This window comes from Mustelus asterias, chromosome 2, assembly GCF_964213995.1.
Source record: "Mustelus asterias chromosome 2, sMusAst1.hap1.1, whole genome shotgun sequence".
NCBI classification, from domain to species: domain Eukaryota; kingdom Metazoa; phylum Chordata; class Chondrichthyes; order Carcharhiniformes; family Triakidae; genus Mustelus; species Mustelus asterias.
In genome coordinates, this window is record NC_135802.1 from 141,967,192 (window position 1) to 141,986,429 (window position 19,238).

Genomic DNA, 19,238 nt, shown 5'->3' on the forward strand with positions numbered 1-19,238 from the left:
AGTTATCAACAAATGACTTTTTCAGAACTTTTTTTAACACATCCTATTGTTCATTGGTTCAATACAGTGTATAGTGGGTGAATGGGCATGGAAATGCCATAGCTTGCCATGGGAAGCATGAGAGGCCATAGGAGGCAGCTGGGGGAGCATACCTTGGCACGGGGAAACCTGGGGGGAGGGGATGATGAGCCAAAGAGACGAGTGGGGGCATACACTGGCATGGGGGCATGAGGGGCCATGGGGTGGGTTAGAAAGCATACTTTGTCATGAGAGGTCACGGGGTGTGTGAGGAGGGGCAGAAGGTGGCATGGATCAGGCACAGGGAATGTTTGGCATGTGAGGCGATATGAGAGGTGAGGATGAAATGTAATGGAAATGTAATGCGCTCATGTTGAGAGTCTAAGCAAAGAGGTTTGGGTTTGAAACCCAAAGCTAACCTAAGGGAAAACCTTTCACACCTTACACTGAGAATTCACATTAAAATGTTTGCAGAACCTAGAATTTACCCGTCGCCATCCAACAGCCCATCAATGGCTCTTTCGGTTTGCAACTTTTATTATCGAGATTCCCAATCCTTTCCTTATTCACTATGCCACTCCTATTATTGCTGTTATCTGCAAGGTGGCCAAGCAGCAATGTGTTGGCACCAAATCTTCAAAACAGATGGGTCGAAACCAATTTCCCTTGATTATCTGCCTTGTTTTAATTATGATTTGTCTTGCTAGAAGATATAAAAATTTTCTATTGATAGATACAGCATTTGGCACAAAAAAAAATGCTTTGCCTCAGCAGAGGTAGGTGAAGTGAAATTAGGTCCCAGCCATGCACTTTTTGACAAATTACAAAAAGCGTTGTCGTCAAGTTCATCTGCAGAGTGAATCCCAGGAGCTAAAGAATTTCTAAAGCTAGTATTAACGTGACCAACCCCAGTCTTTTAGTTTTTATCGGGCACGCCATGTTTCTGATTTTTTTCCATTCCCTTTGTTCTGAGGTTGCTGTCGGTGTAAAATTCAGGATAAGCCACATTTTACATTATTATTATGTAATCATTTGAGGGTGAATGTCGACCGTTGCTATTTTCGGTAAAGAGGTCATAGCCACAGGAACGAGAGTAAACCATTCATTTCTCCGAACTGTTCTGCAATACAGTTAGATCATGGCTGGTTTGTATCCCTTCCACTTAGCTTGGGCCTTTCACCCCTCAGTGTCAGATGATTGTGAGATCAAAGCCAATTCCAGAAATTTGAGTACAAAGTTCCAGGGCAGCAGGGTGGCATAGTGGTTAGCACTGCTGCCTCACAGCGCCAGGGACCCGGGTTCAATTCCCAACTCGGGTCACTTTCTGTGCAGAGTCTGCATGCTCTCCCTGTGTCCGCGTGGGTTTCCTCCGGGTGCTCCAGTTTCCTCCCACAGTCTGAAAGACGTGCTGGTTAGGTGCATTAGCCTTGCTAAATTCTCCCTCAGTGTACCCGAACGGGTGCCGGAGTGTGGCGACTAAGAGATTTTCACAGTAACTTCATCGCAGTGTCAATGTGAACCTACTTGTGACAAATAAATAAGGTTAACACTCTAGTGCGGTCAACTTGGAATGTTAAACAGAATATTGCACTGCTGGAGGTGTCGTCTTTCTTTGAGATGTCAAACCAAGGCCCTGTCTGCTCTTTAAACATGGCACTACTGGCTAGGTGTCCAGAGCAATATTTATTTCTCAAACAACATCATAAATAATGTGATTGTCACCACATTGTTGTTTGTGGAAGATTGCTGTGCACAAATTCGCAGCCATGTCCTATATTACAATAGTGACCACACTTCAAAAAGTAAAGTAAAAAGTTTACCTATTAGTCACAAGTTGGCTTGCATTAACACTGCAATGAAATTACTATGAAAATCCCCTAGTCGCCACACTCCAGTGCCTGCTTGGGTACACTGAGGGAGAATTTAGCATGGTCAATGCACCTAACCAGCACATCTTTCGGACTGTGGGAGGAAATTGGAGCACCCGGAGAAAACCCACACAGACACGGGGAGAACATGCAGATTCCGCACCGCCAGTGACCCAAGCCAGGAATTGAACCCGGGTCCCTGGCACTTTGGGCAGCAGTGCTAATCACTGTGCCACCTGGGCTTCAAAAAAACAGCGCTTTGGGACTTAACCAGGCAATGAAAGGCATTCCTTAATACCCTTGGCTCACTAAAAGCTATCAAAGTGACTTCCTTGCAAAGACTGGAATTTATCTTCATTGTATATGTATTATTCAGCCTGAGTGGCTATATCTCGGACCATTGTGTACAAGCACTTGACCTTTGTATATTTCCTCATTAGCAATTGAGAAGATCATTTGGCATCCATATGGTGGCAAAGATTGCACAAGTGGAGATGTTATTTTCAGCCACTGATAGCTGCAGTGGAGGGGCTGCATTGCCGGGGAAGTGGAGAGGATGCTTTTGGCTTGTGTGGCAAGTGCTGCTCATCGGCTACAATGAAAAAATGCGGAAGTGCTTTTGTGGCATGGGTGCATCAGTGAGTTATCAGCAAAATGTTTTCTAAGCAGGGAATCATGTCTGTGCATTTTAGTGTATCAGTCAAAACTTTTTTGAATTACGGATATGCTTAGTTCAGTGAAGTGGGAATGGCTGAGTGGAACATTGACTTTCGAGGATCCTGGTTTCCTCCGAACCTACTCACTTGGATTCGGCCAAACGCCCAGTTTCATTCCTGCAGTTCAACACACCACCAATAATGTGGAGAAGTATGAGGTTAATCACTTTGGTAGCAAAAATACATCTGCCTTTTGGCTAAGATCAAGCGTCAGATCAAGCGGTGCCACAGTGGTTAGCACTGCTGCCTCACAGCGCCCGGGTTCGAGTCCCGCCTTAGGTCACTGTCTGTTCAGAGTTTGCACGTTCTTCCTGTGTCTGCGTGGGTTTCCTCCAGGTGCTCCGTTTTCCTCCCACAGTCTGAAAGACATGCTGGTTATGTGCATTGACCCGAACAGGTGCCGTAGTGTGACGACTAGGGAATTTTGACAGTAACTTCATTGCAATGTTAATGTAAGCCTTACTTGTGACAAATAAATAAACTTTAAAAAGTCCAAGATCAGGTGGAGTGCCTTTTCTTGTCAACTTAGATCTTGTATGTCACTCTTGTGGGGACCATTAATTGGATTCATTTTGAATTTGAATTAGTTTTTGGAGAAGACAAGGAGATGGATTTGAACTTCCTCAGTCCACTCTGCGCAATGGCTTTGTAACTTTAAGAATGGAGTAAACATTTTAAAAAGAAAAATAGATGGGCAAAAAGGTGTGAAATTTTTAAATATTGATGTTTATATAGTCTTAAATGTACTTGTACAAAAAAAGAGAGGAAGTTAATAGGCAGGTAGAGCAAGCAATTAGACAATTGGTACATTGGCCTTTATTCTAAGGGAATTGAAGTACAAAAACAAGGAAGTTTCTCAACAATTGTAAAGAATTTTGGTGAGACCACACTTGGAGTATCGTGTACACTTCTGGCCTCCTTATCTAAGGAAGGACATATTTGCCTTGAAGGTAGTAATGTAAGGTTCTTGAGATAAGAGGGTTGTCTCAGGGTGATGAGAAGCTGAGTAAATTAGGCTAATACTCTCTGGAGTTTAGAAGGATAGTAAGGAGTCTAACAACACCAGGTTAAAGTCCAACAGGTTTATTTGGTCGCAAACGCCACTAGCTTTCGGAGCGCTGCTCCTTCGTAAGGTAAGTGGGAGATCTAGAGATCCCCCACTCACCTGACGAAGGAGCAGCGCTCCGAAAGCTAGTGGCGTTTGCGACCAAATAAACCTATTGGACTTTAACCTGCTGTTGTTAGACTCCTTACTGTGTTTTCCCCAGTCCAATGCCGTCATCTCCACATCATGTTTAGAAGGATGACAAGGATCTCACTGAAATGTTCAAGATTCTGAATACTCAACAAGTGAGTCACTGAGAGGTTGTTTGCCCAGGCTGCCTTGGATAAGGGAATTGATCATTTGGGACTGGGATGAGAAGAGGTTTCTTCATTTAGAGGGTTGCGAATCTTTGGAATTCACTTCTTAGAGAGTTGCAGATGCTCCATTGTTGAATGTATTTACTGGTGGAGAAGATAGATTTTTGATCTGTCAGGAATTCGGAGCACAGAGAATAGTGGAGTTCTGAAGTTGTATTGGATGGTGGAACAGGCTTGAGGGACACACAGGTCTACTCCTGCTCCTATTTCTTATGTTCTTAATTCTATCCACTCAGGTAGAAGTGCTGTCATTTGCGTGTCTTGGCATAAGTTGTGCCTTTGTAGAACAGCTTTGTCTCTCAGTTAACTGAAATGTTGATGGAGCAAAATGTTACTTAGGGCGATTGCAAAGAGTTGAGGATCACAGCAGATTAACTGACTCAGTAATATCCCCCTCCTACCTCCCAGACTCGGTCGATTATCCAAAAATGCACAAACAAAACAGCTGATTTATATTCATCTGAAAACAAAAAGTGCTGGGAACACTCGGAGATTAGACAGCATCTGTGGAGAGAGAGACAGAATTAACAGCTCAGATTGATTACCTTTCATTGGGACTTATTAACGGTGAAGGGCATGCCTCCCGTTTCTTGCTATACACACCCAGAATGCTGTATTGTTGGAATCGGCCATCTCTTTCCGCATTAAGGATGAAGGTGCTCAGACTGATTGTCAGGTGATTGTTAAGTATGACTCCTTCAGTCAACTTCAGACTTGTCTTCAGGAACTCAGAAATGGGCAGTGACTGACAAATCTGAAAATAAATTGCTGAGAAGCTGTCTCGTAATACTTCACAGAATTGATAATGCAGCAGGACTTCACTCTAACACAGATCTACCACAGTCTCTGCTACAGCATGCATTATTTATGAGTCCTTGGGTAACAGAGAAACCACCCTCAGTGTATAATGTTTTTGGAACAGCGTGCAAGGATAGTTTTAGAACTGCGGCCTGCACATGCATGTGCGTTTTTGTGCATGGATGCACATGTTTATTTCACCCATTATTCTTGATCAAAGGAGAGGTCTGCTTCTGGGAAACAGCTAATTATACATCTCATTAATTTGCATTTCTAGAAACAAAGATGAAATTAGCATGACATATTTCGCAATGATCTATCAGGTTTCCATTGATAGGGTATTGCGAAATGTAATTTGAGCAAGGATGCTTTTAAACAAATGTTCCAGTTCATGCTGGTTTACTTTGAATATGGACATTACCATTGTAAAAGGTTGTGATTCAGATGGTATGCCAACCTTTCATTTCTTCAGAGAAGCACTCCCCTGAGAGTGTGGTGGAGGCAGGTTCAATTGAGTCAAGGGAATTAGACTGCTATCTGAAAAGGAAGAATGTGCAAGGTTACAGGGAAAAGACGGGAAAATGGCAATTGGTTAAATGCCCTTTCTCAGGCCAGTGCAAACATGACAGGCTGAATGGCTTCCTTCTGCACTGGAACTGTTCTGTGATGTGGCAAAACCTTTCTCTCTCCAGTTAATGTCCTGTTGATCGACTGATTCTGAGCGCAGTTCTGAACGACAATAATAAAAGCTCTTGGAGTGCAACTCCACAGTTGGTGTATTGAGGGGAAACCACTTTAGCTGTGAAACAAATAAAAAGGGAAAAATATAATCCCAGAAAATGCTGGAAATGCTCAGCAGGTCTGACAGCACCTGTGGAGCGAGGGACAGTGTTATCTTTCAATTCGATGATCTTTCAAAGGCTTGTGGACCTGAAATGTTAAAACTCTCTCCACAGAAGCTGCCAGATAAAGTAAAGTTTATTTAAAGTTTATTTATTACTCACAAGTAAGGCTGCAATGAAGTTACTGTAAAATTCCCCTAGTTGCCCCAGTCCGGTGCCTGTTCGGGTCAATGCTCCTAACCAGCACGTCTTTCAGAACGTGGGAGGAAACCGGAGCACCCGGAGGAAACCCACACGGACACGGGGAGAACGTGCAAACTCCACACAGACAGTGACCCAAGCCAGGAAGCGAACCCGGGTCCCTGGCGCTGTGAAGTAGCAGTGCTAACCACTGTGCTACCATGCCGCCTGCCCAGATTGAATATTTCCATACTTTGTTGAGTATTTCCAACAATTTCTGTTAGGTTTTCAATATCTGCACTGCTTTGCTCTTGGTAAAATATAACTGGGTTGTCATGTCCTGATTCACTACCCAAACATATGGAATGTCAAGAGGATGTCTCAAATGGCTGCAGTCCAGAGTAGTGCAAAGCTAGATTTCAAAGTGTCAAAGGACTCATTTAGACCTGCTGAGGCCTGGGTAAGTACATCACTTATCGTAGCCTCTTGCAAGTTGCACAAAAATGGAATAAAAACAGATCAATCACGCCATTTTAATGGCGCCTATGTAGGGTAGAGAGATGATAACTCACTCTGAATAAGTGATAGATTGGACAGCAAAATTACCTTGTGTGATAAGGAATACCACTGCTCACTAAGAGAAACTGTTTGTGTTTTTCCCTCATCCTGTCAATGCAACAGGGCTTTCACATAGAGAGGGCATTATTGGTTCATTCCTTGGTCTGCATTCATAGAATCCCTACAGTGCAGATGGAGGCCATTCGGCTCATCAAGTCTGCACCAACCACACTCCCACCTAGGCCCTATTCCCGTAACCCTCATATTTACCCTGCTAATCCCCTGACACTAGAGTTAATTCAGCATGGCCAATCAACTTAACCAGCGCATCTTTGGACTGTGGGAGGAAACCGGAGCACCCGGAAGAAACCCACGCAGACATGGAGAGAATGTGCAAACTCCACACAGACAGTGTTCCAAGACTGGAATTGAACCTGGGTCCCTGGCACTGTGAGGCAGCAATGCTAACCACTGTGCCACCATGCCGCACCATTAGTGTGGTACATTCCCTGTAGACTATCAAGGTACCAACAGACAGATTTAGAATTTCCCTATGTACCCTGTGACTTAATAGTAATTACTTGACATAATCTATCAGCAAGTCTTTAGAAAGCTTAGTTTCTGACTTGTCCCTATCCTCATGTGCAACATTGAACCCGAGAAGTCCTTCTCGGGTATAGTTCAGTGCATATTTTCCCATTAGACAGAATACAAATCTCTAAAACAGTGCTAACATAACTTTACTCCTTTAAAAATAAAAACTAGCTCATTTTCCATTGCATTTATATGGGGTGGGATTGTCCAGCCGCACTCGCTCCAAAACCGGAGAATCCCCACCCGAGGTCAGTGGTCGCCCCCTCCGCTTGCTGCGATTCCTGTGGTGGGCGGGATGGGAGAATTCCCCCCATGATCTTTTAGAGCAGCTGAATTGGATAAAGATTCACAAAACTTTCAACATTGACTGTGCCATCCCCTCATTGTTGCAAACAGATTTAGAATGGAATTGGAACAACTTGTTTTCCCTCTTGTAGTCATTCACCTGTATCAGAGATGCGGTTGGTTTTGGGGTTTTTTCCCCCCTCTTTATCTTGCGTTATATTAGCAAAATAGATTTTATCCACATTTGATACATGCCCAATTGTTGGACATTGATTCATTTCTTTATCAATAGCCTTTGAGTAATTTCTTTTGTTTAGCCTTATGACAAGGACTGAGGATCCACACATTGAGCGTAATTAACAAATGGCACACTGTAGGTGTGCACCCACCTGAATTCCCAATGAGTACTTCTCCTGGGCATGGCTACGTGCTGGACCGACATTTTGTCAAATCACCAACCATCTATAAAAATAACTTGGGATACAGTATATTTCTTATTTGAAATCTAACATTTTTCAAGTGTAGCACCCTTCAGAGGAAAAAAATAGAATTTGGACCAATGGTTCCCAAGCTGTCCACCATTGGGACTTTTCTCTGTGTTATTTCTAAGCCTGGAGTGGACTGATTGATAGAAATTTATTGCTATGAGTGGTCAGCCACTCCATGGTGATTGTGGAGGGCAATTACTGTGATGGTAGAAGGTGAACTAAATGGATCTTGGTAACATTACTGATCTAGCAATTCATATGTTCCTATTTGTACACAATTTTCACTGGTTAAGGCACTGTCAACAATCACTCTCACTCTTTCTGACCAAATAGTATTTGATTACAAACTAACAACTCTTTCAGTTCATCAATGCCTTGGGCTGGAACTTTCTGGCCATTTATGTTGGTGGGATCTTCTGGTCCTGCTGAAGGCACACCCACCATGGATTTCCTGGTGGCGAGGGGGTGCATTCGATGGGAAACCGTGTTGAAAATAATGGGACCAGAAGATCCAGCCACCAGCCAATGGTGGGCCACCTTTGGTTTCCGGCAGGTTGGGTGGAAGACCTTAGTGTTTGACCTTTTGTCCAGCATATGTAATTAATCGGTTGCTTGTACACTTGGGGCCAAATCTTCCGAGGGGTGGAAATCACCACTAGCTGACATTTTCTGGCAAGCTTTAAAGTCTTAAAGCCACTTTGACAAGCTATGGAGAGAAGGTAAGTATATAAGATAAGTGGGTGAGTGGGTCGGGGGGGATGGTAAGTGGACAAGAGGGTAGGGTTTCAGATAAGCCTGTGATGGGTAGGGTGAATCATGGGGGTCGGGAGGGTGATAATGGGGGTAGTCAAAGGTAGTGGCGGGGGGCAGTGGATGAAGTTGAGGTGATTGTCAGAGGTTGGGGTAGTTGCGGGTTTAAGGGTCATTGGGTTGGGTGCAGTCGGTTGGCAGGGGGTGTGGGAGTAATCAGTGGCTCAGGGGAGTTGTTGGGGTGGGATTATTCTCGTGGTTTTGGGGATAGTTAAGGTGTAGAGGCATTGTTTCACTTAAAGTTACACTTACAAGAATGCAACTACAATATTAAGCAAGGATACTACATCATCTTTCTTTTTGGTGTCCTTACCTGAGGAAGGATGTCCTTGCCATAGAGGGAGTACAGCGAAGGTTTACCAGGTTGATTTTGGGATGGCAGGTTTATCATTTGAGTTAGGGTTATATTCACTGGAGTTTAGAAGAGCAAGAGGGGATCTCATAGAAACTTACAAAATTCTAATAGGGTGTGACAGGGTAGATTCAGAAAGAACGTTCCCAATGGTGGGAGAGTCCAGAACGAGAGGTCATAATTTGATGATAAGGGGTAAACCTTTTAAGACTGAGGTGAGGAGAAATTTCTTCACCCAGAGGGTGGTAAAAGTGTGGAATTCACTACCATAGAAGGTAGTTGAGGCCAAAACATTATCTGATTTCAAGAAGAAATTAGATATAGCTCTTGGGGCTAAAGGGCTTGAGTAAAGAGGGGGGAGTCAAGATATTGAATTTGATGATCAGGCAGGATCAAAATGAATGACAGAGCAAGCTCGAAGGGCCGAATGGCCTACTCCTGTTTCTAGTTTCCATGTTTTCTGTGTTTTCTTTAATATCAATAACTGGTGCAAAATCTCTTTAAGGTTTTTCTTTCCAGTTCTGTACGGAGTTTCAGTTTGGAGTTGAATTTATGCAGTGCTTGTCCTTGTACAGCTTTTTCCAATCCATAGATTTTAACACTTCTGACACCATGTAGTGGTGTTGCTGATTCCCTCCAGACTGTTAGTTGTTTTTTTACAGTGTTTCTTGTTTCCGAACATGGCTTCACCAAAAGGAAATTAAAACATTCTGGCTTGAACTTTCACTCCTGAAAATTCTGTGCTCCACCAACTCAACCCAGGTGAAAGTAGCCTGGACAGTCAGATTTTGGTTCAAAGTGTATGTGAGGGGGATGCACAAATAACTGGAGGTGGGCCCACCACCCTGGGAAAGTGTCCAGAGGCCACAGGGCTGTCGGATGTGGAGTTAGGCTGTGCTTTCGTGCTCAGGGATTTGTCCCAGCTTTAAAAATAATCAATAAATCAAAAAAGAATCCCTTCAGCTCACACCCCCTCACCCCACACGCTTCCCATGCCCCATTCATGCCAACCCATGTTATCTCATGCCCCCAAACTGAGCCCCTCTGCCTTCTATACCAGCCTATCCTCCACCCCCACAGCCTTTTATAGCCCTTATCCCAACCTAGTGCCAATCCATGCCCTCCACACATCACCCTTTGCCATTACACCCTTCATACCAACTCACCCAGTATCCACCATGGCAGACCTCAGGACCCATGCTGAGATTAAATAAAATAAACTTCTTCAGTGTCTATTAATGAATTCACTATTTAAAAGAAAACTAATTTATAAACAAAACACATTACATTTAACTTTCTTCAACTGCTTAAACCTTAATAAAAACACGCAATTGAACTGATAACCACATTTCAAAGACTTTATAAGCACTGGGAGCCTGTCAGGCATTTGGATGCTTGACAGTTCAAACTACAATCATGATAATCAGTCTCGCAGCACAAATCTGACAATGATAACCCTCAGGTTTATGTCCCAGACTGAGTAAAATAGCAAGCACTGATTTTTTTTTAAAGTGCAGACAATTTTAAGACAATATACTTAAAGGCCAAGAGATAAATCCCATGACTGTTTGACCATTCCCTTGACAGTTTGGCAATTCTCTTGACAATTCCAATCAACTTGACAGTTGTAATGAGTTTATATGTATGTATGAGTTCACAGTATGGTTGAATTCAAAATACAGATGGAGCATGAGAAGGTAAAATCCAATACCAGTATCTTGTGCTTAAACAAAGGAGACTATAAAGGGATGAGGGAGGAGTTGGCTAAGGTAGACTGGGAGCAAAAACTTTATGGTGGGACAATTGAGGAACAGTGGAGGACTTTCAAAGCGATCTTTCACAGTGCTCAGCGAATGTATATACTAGTGATAAGGAAGGACTGTAGAAAAAGAGATAATCAGCCATAGATATCTAAGGAAATAAAGGAGGATATCAAATTGAAAGAAAATGCATACTAAGTGGCAAAGATTAGTGGGAACCTAGAGGATTGGGAAATCTTCAAAGGTCAGCAGAAAGCCATGAAAAAAGCTATAAAGAAAGATAAGATGGATTATGAGAGTAAACTAGTTCAGAATACAAAAACAGATAGCATAAGTTTCTCCAAATATATAAAACGAAAAAGAGTGGCTAAAGTAAACATTGGTCCTTTAGAGGACGAGAAGGGGGATGTAATAACTGGAAATGAGAAAATGGCTGAGGCATTGAACAGGTATTTTGTGTCGGTCTTCACAGTGGAAGACACAAATAATATGGCAAAAATTGATGACAGGAAGGCTACGGCAGGTGAGGACCTAGAAACTATCATTATCACAAAAGAGGTAGTGTTGGACAAGTTAATGGGGCTAAAGGTAGACAGGTCTCCTGGTCCTGATGGAATGCATCCCAGGGTGCTAAAAAAGATGGCGGGAGAAATAGAAAATGCACTAGTGGTAATTTACCAAAATTCGATGGACTCTGGGGTGGTTCCCACAGATTGGAAAACAACAAATGTGATGCCACTGTTTAAAAAAGGAGGTAGACCAAAGGCAGGTAACTATAGGCTGGTTAGCTTAACTTCTGTAGTCGGGAAAATGCTTGAATCTATCATCAAGGAAGAAATACCGAGAGGTCTGGATATAAATTGTCCCATTGGTAAGACGCAGCATGGGTTCATGAAGGGCAGGTCATGTTTGACTAATTTGGTGGAATTCTTTGAGAACATTACATGTGCAGTGGACAATGGGGAACCTGTGGATATGGTGTATCTGGATTTCCAGAACGCATTTGACAAGGTGCCGCACCAAAGACTTCTACATAAGATAAAGGTGCACAGTGTTACGGGTAATGTATTAGCATGGATAGAGGATTGGTTAACTAACAGAAAGCAAAGAGTGGGGGTAAATGGGTGTTTTTCTGGTTGGCGATCATTGACTAGTGGTGTGTCTCAGGGATCAGTGTTGGGACCGCAATTGTTTACGATTTACGTAGATGATTTGGAGTTGGGGACCCAGTGTAGTGTGTCAAAATTCACAGATGACACTAAAATGGGTGGAAGAGCAAAGTGTGCAGAAGACACTGAAAGTCTGCAGAGGGGTATAGATAATCTAAGTGAGTGGGCGAGGGTCTGGCAGATGGAGTACAATGTTGATAAATGTGAGGTCATCCATTTTGGTCGGAATAACAGCAAAATGGACTATTTTTAAATGGTAAAAAATTGCAGCATGCTGCTATGTAGAGGGACCTGGATGTCCTTGTGCAGGAATCTCAAGGAGCTGGTTTGCAGGTGCAGCAGGTAATTAAGAAGGCAAATGGAATTTTGTCCTTCATTGTTAGAGGGATGGAGTTTAAAAACAGTGAGATTATGTTGCAGCTGTATAAGCTGCTGGTGAGGCCACACCTGGAGTACTGTGTACAGTTTTAGTCTCCTTACTTGAGAAAGGATATACTGATACTGGAGGGGGTGCAGAGGAGATTCACTAGGTTGATTCCGGAGTTGAGAGGGTGGCTTATGAGGAGAGACTGAGTAGACTGGAATTCAGAAGAATGAGGGGAGATCTTATAGAAACATGTAAGATTATGAAGGGAATAGATTATATAGAAGCAGGGAAGTTGTTTCCACTGGCGGGTGAAACTAAAACTAGGGGGCATAGCCTCAAAATAAGGGGAAGCAGATTTAGGATTGAGTTGAGGAGGAACGTCTTCACACAAAGGGTTGTGAATCTGTGGAATTCCCTGCCTAGTGAAGCAGTTGAGGCTACCTCATTGAATGTTTTTGAGGCAAGGATAGATAAATTTTTGAACAGTAAAGGAATTAAGGGTGATGGTGAGCGGGCGGGAAAGTGAAGCTGAGTCAACAAAAAGATCAGCCATGATTTTATTGAATGGCGGAGCAAGCTCGAGGGGCAAGATGGTCTACTCCTGCTCCTAGTTCTTATGTTCTTATATGCTTCGTACATACATTCACGTCTACTTTTAAAAAAGGGCACTTGAGTTCTCCCAAACGGTATCCTGCCCCTCCAAAGAACTCTGGCAGCTTCTTCTCCTGAAAGGCCTAAAGCCCACAAATCATGTTTTGGGCATCCCAGTGGTGACATTTAGATTGCACTGAGCCAGCCAGCCTTTAGCATGCAAACTAAACCCCTCCCCAACTTGTCAGACTGGTTTGTAAATTTAATTATACAACTATAATTCCACCTCCGATCTTTGGGTAAGCATTCTCCAAGGCAATCTTCAAGACATATGACAAAGCAAAATTGCCGAGCAGAAACTGATAGCCAAGTTCTGCATGCATGAGGACAGCCTCAATTGGGATCTTGGGTTCATGTCACATTGCATGTAACCGCCACCATTTGGCCTATGCTTGAAAACCCTACTAATTGTCCTGGCTTGAGACAATTCACACTTCTTTAACCTGTAAACACTTGATTACCTGTAAAGACTCGCATTCCAACCATTCTTCACATTCCAACCTGTAATTATCTTGCAATTGTGTCTTTGTCTATATATGCCGTGTTTGTAAACCCATCTCTCCACTCATTTGATGAAGGAGCAGCGCTCCAAAAGCTCATGATTCCAAATAAACTTGTTGGACTTTAACCTGGTGTTGTGAAACTTCTTTCTGTGCGTACCCAATCCAACGCCGGCATCTCCACATCATAACCACAATTTGCATAGTGAAGCATTCCAAGGTGCTTCACAGGGGCATCATCAAACAAAATTTGATACCAAGTCACATAAGGAAATATCAGGGCATTGGCCAAAAGTTTGATCCATGAGGTAAAGCTTTCAGGAGTGTCTTAAAGGAGGAGGGCGAGGTAGAGAGTTACACATTGTTTAGCTCAAGCAACTGTTTGTTGATTATTTCAATATCATGATAACAGCAAGAGTCCTTTCTTCAGGAATTAGGTTAAATTTCAGCTCTGGCAACAGCTCATCTTTCAGCAAGTTGTGCATTGGAGACTCAGAGACATATAAAGTAGCAGCTCAGCTGAGTGCCTTGGCGAAAGGGAGGCAGGCAACGTGTTAAAAACTTAATTAGTCCATTGCATCTCTCCCAGTACTATGGCACCAGAAAGAGGAGGAACAGAGCCCAGGGAAAAGATAGTCTTCTTTGAGCTTTTTAATTGAATGTGTTACATTTTTCAAAGTGCAGTATTGCACCAGAGGAGAAGTGGTATCCCAGATTGATATTGTACAAAGCTTGTGGGAAAAATGGGCCATTTGATGAGAAAATAATAAAATCAGTTCCGGGCTTTCATTCTCCTCGGCCATGGGAAAGTATGTTACTTTTTTTCTTCATGTTTGGATTTCAAAATAAGGTCATAAATAAAGCTACTGAAATGGATTAGCAACTTGCCACCCAGATGTAAAACTGGAAATGGAGATTGGACTGATCCAAAAATAGCTCCCCAGCCAGTTGCTAAGTTGAAAATTTTCTCCATTCTTTCTTGCCAGTCCAAGACTTCAGTTTGTTGAAGTCAATGGGTCTCTGAGCTGTTGTAATTCTACTGATTTGGATTGTTAACAAATATGATACTTTTTCAAGTATTCTGAGCTCTATAAATCGGGCGAGGACGTTATGCTGAACTTCTACAAGATACTAGTGAGATCTCGGCTGGGCTATTGTAACAGTTCTGGGCGCCACACTAAAGAAAAGAAGTGAACACATTGGGGAGAGTGCAGAAGAGAGTGGGAGGCACAGTGGCACAATGGTTAGCACTGCTGCCTCAGAGTGCCAGGGACCCGGGTTCGAATCCAGCCTTGGGTAACTGCGTGTGCAGTTCTCATGTTCTCCTTGTATTTCTTCAGAGTGCTCTGGTTTCCTCCTACAGTCCAAAGATGTGCAGGTTAAGTGGATTGGCCATGCTAAATTGCCCGAATATGTGCAGGTTAGATGGATTAGCCATGGTAAATGTGTGGGGTTATGGGGATAGGTTGGGGGAAAGGGCCTGGGTTAAGTACTCTGTCAGAAAGAGTCGGTGCAGTGTTGATGGATCAAATAGCCTCCTGTACTGTAGGGATTCTATGAGAAGAGGTTTACAAGAATGGTCCCAGGGATGAGAAACTTTAGTTATGAGGATAGATTGGAGAGGTTGGCACTGTTCTCCTTGGAGAGGAGGCAAAGAGGAGATTTGTTAAAGATGTTCAAAATCATGTGGGGCCTTGATAGAATAGATAGAGAGAAACTGTTCCTGCTCATAAAGGGATCAAGAATGAGAGGGCACAAAATTAAAGTGATTGCAACAGAAGAAAATGTTTGATTTGATTTGATTTTGATTTGATTTATTATTGTCGCATGTATTAGTATACAGTGAAAAGTATTGTTTCTAGCGCACTATACAGACAGAGCATACCGTTCTAAAAAAGGAAAGGAGAGAGTGCAGAATGTAATGCTACAGTCATAGCTAGGGTGTAGAGAAAGATCAACTTAAGGCGAGGTAGGTCCATTCAAAAGTCTGATGGCAGCAGGGAAGAAGCTGTTCTTGAGTCGGTTGGTACATGACCTCAGACTTTTGTGTCTTTTTCCTGATGGAAGAAGGTGGAAGAGAATATGTCTGGGATGCAGGAGTCCTTGATTATGCTAGCTGCTTTTCTGAGGCAGCAGCAAGTATAGACAGAGTGAATGGATGGGAGGCTGGTTTGAGTAATGGAACTGGGCTTTGTTCATGACCTTTTGTAGTTTCTTGCGGTCTTGGACAAAGCAGGAGCCACACCAAGCTGTGATACAACCAGAAAGAATACTTTCTATGGTGCAATGTAAACGTTGGTCAGATGTAAGAAAAACTTTTTCCACACAACGTGGGGTGCGAGTCTGGAATGTCAATGCACTAGCATTGTGGTGGAGGCAGGTTCAGTTGAGGCATTCAAGGGGGCATTAGATATTTATTTGAGATGAGATGATGTGCAGAAATATGGGGGGAAAAAGCAAGGGAATGACACTAAGTCATGATGATCATTTTGAGAGCCAGTGCAGACATGATGGGCCAAATAGCCTCATTCTGTGCTGAATGCAGTTCTGTGACTCTGATTTAAAATCCCTGTCTTTGCTAATTTTAATTAAGTGAGTGTTAATGAGAAGTGACATTCCATGACTTCAATCATGTTTTGGGCCAAAATTGCACCATCTGCAATCTAAGCTCAGTCAGATTTAGTCAGTTCAGAAAAGATTTGGCAAGATTCAGCTCCACAATATTCACATTATATGAAAAACTGAGATCAAGGGTTGTATTTTCTCTACCGAGACAGATAGCTTGAGTTGGGTAATTTTATGACTTGGCAAACCCGCTTTGGTTTAAAAGGCCCCATTCCAAACAGTTTTCATTCTCGGAAAGCAGGCATGGAATAGAATCATTGACCTCAGAAGCAGATCACAGATGGCCACTGGGGCAGGTGAGTATTTAGAGCGAGTTCTCTGTGACTCTTTCCCCATTTTAGAAGCTGCCAGGCTCCCTAGCTCATACCCCTTATATCCTTTAACACCGCATGTTCCTTCCATGCCAGCTCATGCCACTGTATACCCCCATACCACCTCCACAGCCATTCACCAGTATCTACCATGTACTGACCTCAGGACGCTTGTTGATATGGGAAAAAAATTGTAACAATAAGATAGAGCTCTCACTCATACACACTTAATACTGAGAAAATCCCTCAAAAAATCTATTCAAAGGTTTTAAATCTTATCAGGGGTTCAATCTCTCAAAAGAACAATATTCTATATTCAGTTGCCATGTCAAGAACAGCTAATCCTTTGATAGCTTCTTTAAACTTAGGGCGGCTCGGTGGCACAGTGGTTAGCACTGCTGCCTCACAGTTCCAGGGATCTGGGTTCAATTCCGGCTTTGAGTTACTGTCTATGTGGCTTTTGCATGTTCTCCCCCTGTCTGTGTGGGTTTCCTCCTGATGCTCTGGTTTCCTCCCACAGTTCAAAGATATGTAGGTGAGATGGATTAGCCGAGGAAAATGTGAGGGGTATGTTTCATTTCCTTAACCTGTTGGTCAGAAATCGCGCCGAGTGTTACACAGGGAAATGATCACCTCCTCGAAGACTGGAAACAGAAAATGCTGGAAATACTCAGTAGGTCCAACAGCATAACGTTGAGAGAGCGTTAACATTTTGGATCAATGATTTCCTTTGGTCAGAATTCCAGTGTCCACAGTATTTTGCTGTTGTCCTTGTAGAATGTATCTGCGTACAACAGGTCTTTTGGTTGGAATGAATTTCCCTTCCCCTTAACTAAGATAAGTTTTTTTTCTCTGTCGGACAGCCGATTGGAAAGCATTTAAAAAATATTGCCTGTTGGGGGCGGGGAAGGAAAGCAAATGTAATAGATGGTTAATAAAACTGATCCATCTGCCCATTCCTCCTGAGCATCACAGACTGGTCCAGATGCAATGAAAAAATTCAACCTCCATATGCATGAGCAGGTGTACGAACCCAGGCGTGAACATTCCCTAACTCCTCAACACATGCTTGATACACAAATTTGGAGCTTTGGAATTCCCATCGAATTAATCCTGTTTCCAATGCCTTGCTGTTCACAAATTGCTTCAACTTCTGCACTGCAGTTTTACTTCCCGCAACAGGGGTTTGCAGCCCATCCGCCGACCTTGTTTACTGTGCCTTGGTTGAAAAGCTCTTTCTAATGCATCAGAAAACCAAGAAATCTTTGATTATCCCCAGACTTCTGTGGGCAGGACCCCACCATCACTGCCAGGCTTGAGTCTGTGCATGCTGTTGTCAGGCCCGCAGTTAAAGTGGCTTCATAGAATCCCTACAGTGCAAAAGCAGGCCATTCAGCCCATCGGGTCTGCACCGACTCTCCAACAGAGCATCTTACCCAGGCCCATCCCTGCCCTATCCCCACAACCCCGCCTATTTATCCTGCTCATCCCCCGAACCAACACACTGAAGGGCCACTTATCATGGCCAATCCACCTAACCCACACATCTCTGAGGTGTGGGAGGAAACCGGAGCACCCGAAGGAAACCCACGCAGACACAAGTATCCCAATAATGTTGTCAAGTTGCAACTGCCGTTTGATTTGTGGCCATGGCTCCTCTGGTGTTTCGCAGACTTCCTGTTCCTGATTGGAGGGCCGAAGGGCCTGTTTCCTGTGCTGTGCTGTTCTTTGATTTCAGGCAAGATAAAATGGTGGGGAGCGAACCCCAATCCCACCACCTTATCCTTGCGAGCAAAAGTCTAAGACGATAAAATTCCCTTTGTTCCAATCAATCTCTTCAGCCTGCAATGTACAAAGTGCCCAATTCATACGATAAGACTGAATAACGTCCGATTAAGGACATCCAACCCACAACATATTGCACTTCATGGGTTAAAACAAAATTTGCTGAGAGAACAGGCTGAATAAATGATGTATATTGCACATTTTGGTTCTAATTACCTTGGTACTGTTTGTAGTCAATCACTCTGTCATGTGATAATATTATCAGATTAGTGCCGCACAGTCATCTTGGTAATGCCCCATGTAAATGTCATGTAATGCCGGATGTAATGTTCCAAACACAGGCCACGAATCCTGTGTAGGCTTGTGATTCAATTTTAATGGAATTCTGTTACAATAACTGGCGCTTTAATAGAATCTAATACAGTGAAGGACTGATTTGAAAAGCTTCTAGAAATTCACAGTTGGAATATTTTGCACAGCTGAAATATTAAAGGACTGCTTTGTAGTGTTGTCGGAAATTTTATGGCAACTTTTAGAACATCTGCATGTCCCAAAGCATTTCACAGGCAGTTAAGTACTTTTTGAAGCCTTTGCTTGTAGCAACGTGGCGACCCAATTTGCGCAAACTGCAATGAGGTAAATGATGAGATAACTTGGTAATATTGTTCGAGGGACAAATGTTGGCCCAAAACACAGAGTGGACACTCCTGCTCCTGTCCAGGTGGCACACTGGGAGCCTTTAGGGTGACTGGGAAAACGTGGCTACAGCTTGAAGCACGCACGTGGGCAGCACAATAGCACAGTGGTTAGTACTGCTGTTTCACAGTTCCAGGGACCTGAGTTCGATTCCCAGCTTGGGTCACTGTCTGTGTGGAGTTTGCACATTCTCCCCGTGTCTGCGTGGGTTTCCTCAGGGTGCTCCGGTTTCCTTCCATACACCAAAGATGTGCAGGTTAGGTTAATTGGCCATGCTAAATTGCCCCTTAATGTCCCAGGAGGGGTAGGTTAGAGGGATTAGCAGGTAAAAGATGTAGGGATACGGGGATAGGGCCTGGGTGGGATTGTGGTCGGTGCAGACTCGATGGGCCGAATTGCCTCTTTCTGCACTGTAGGGTTTCTATGGTTCTTCTAACCTTCCG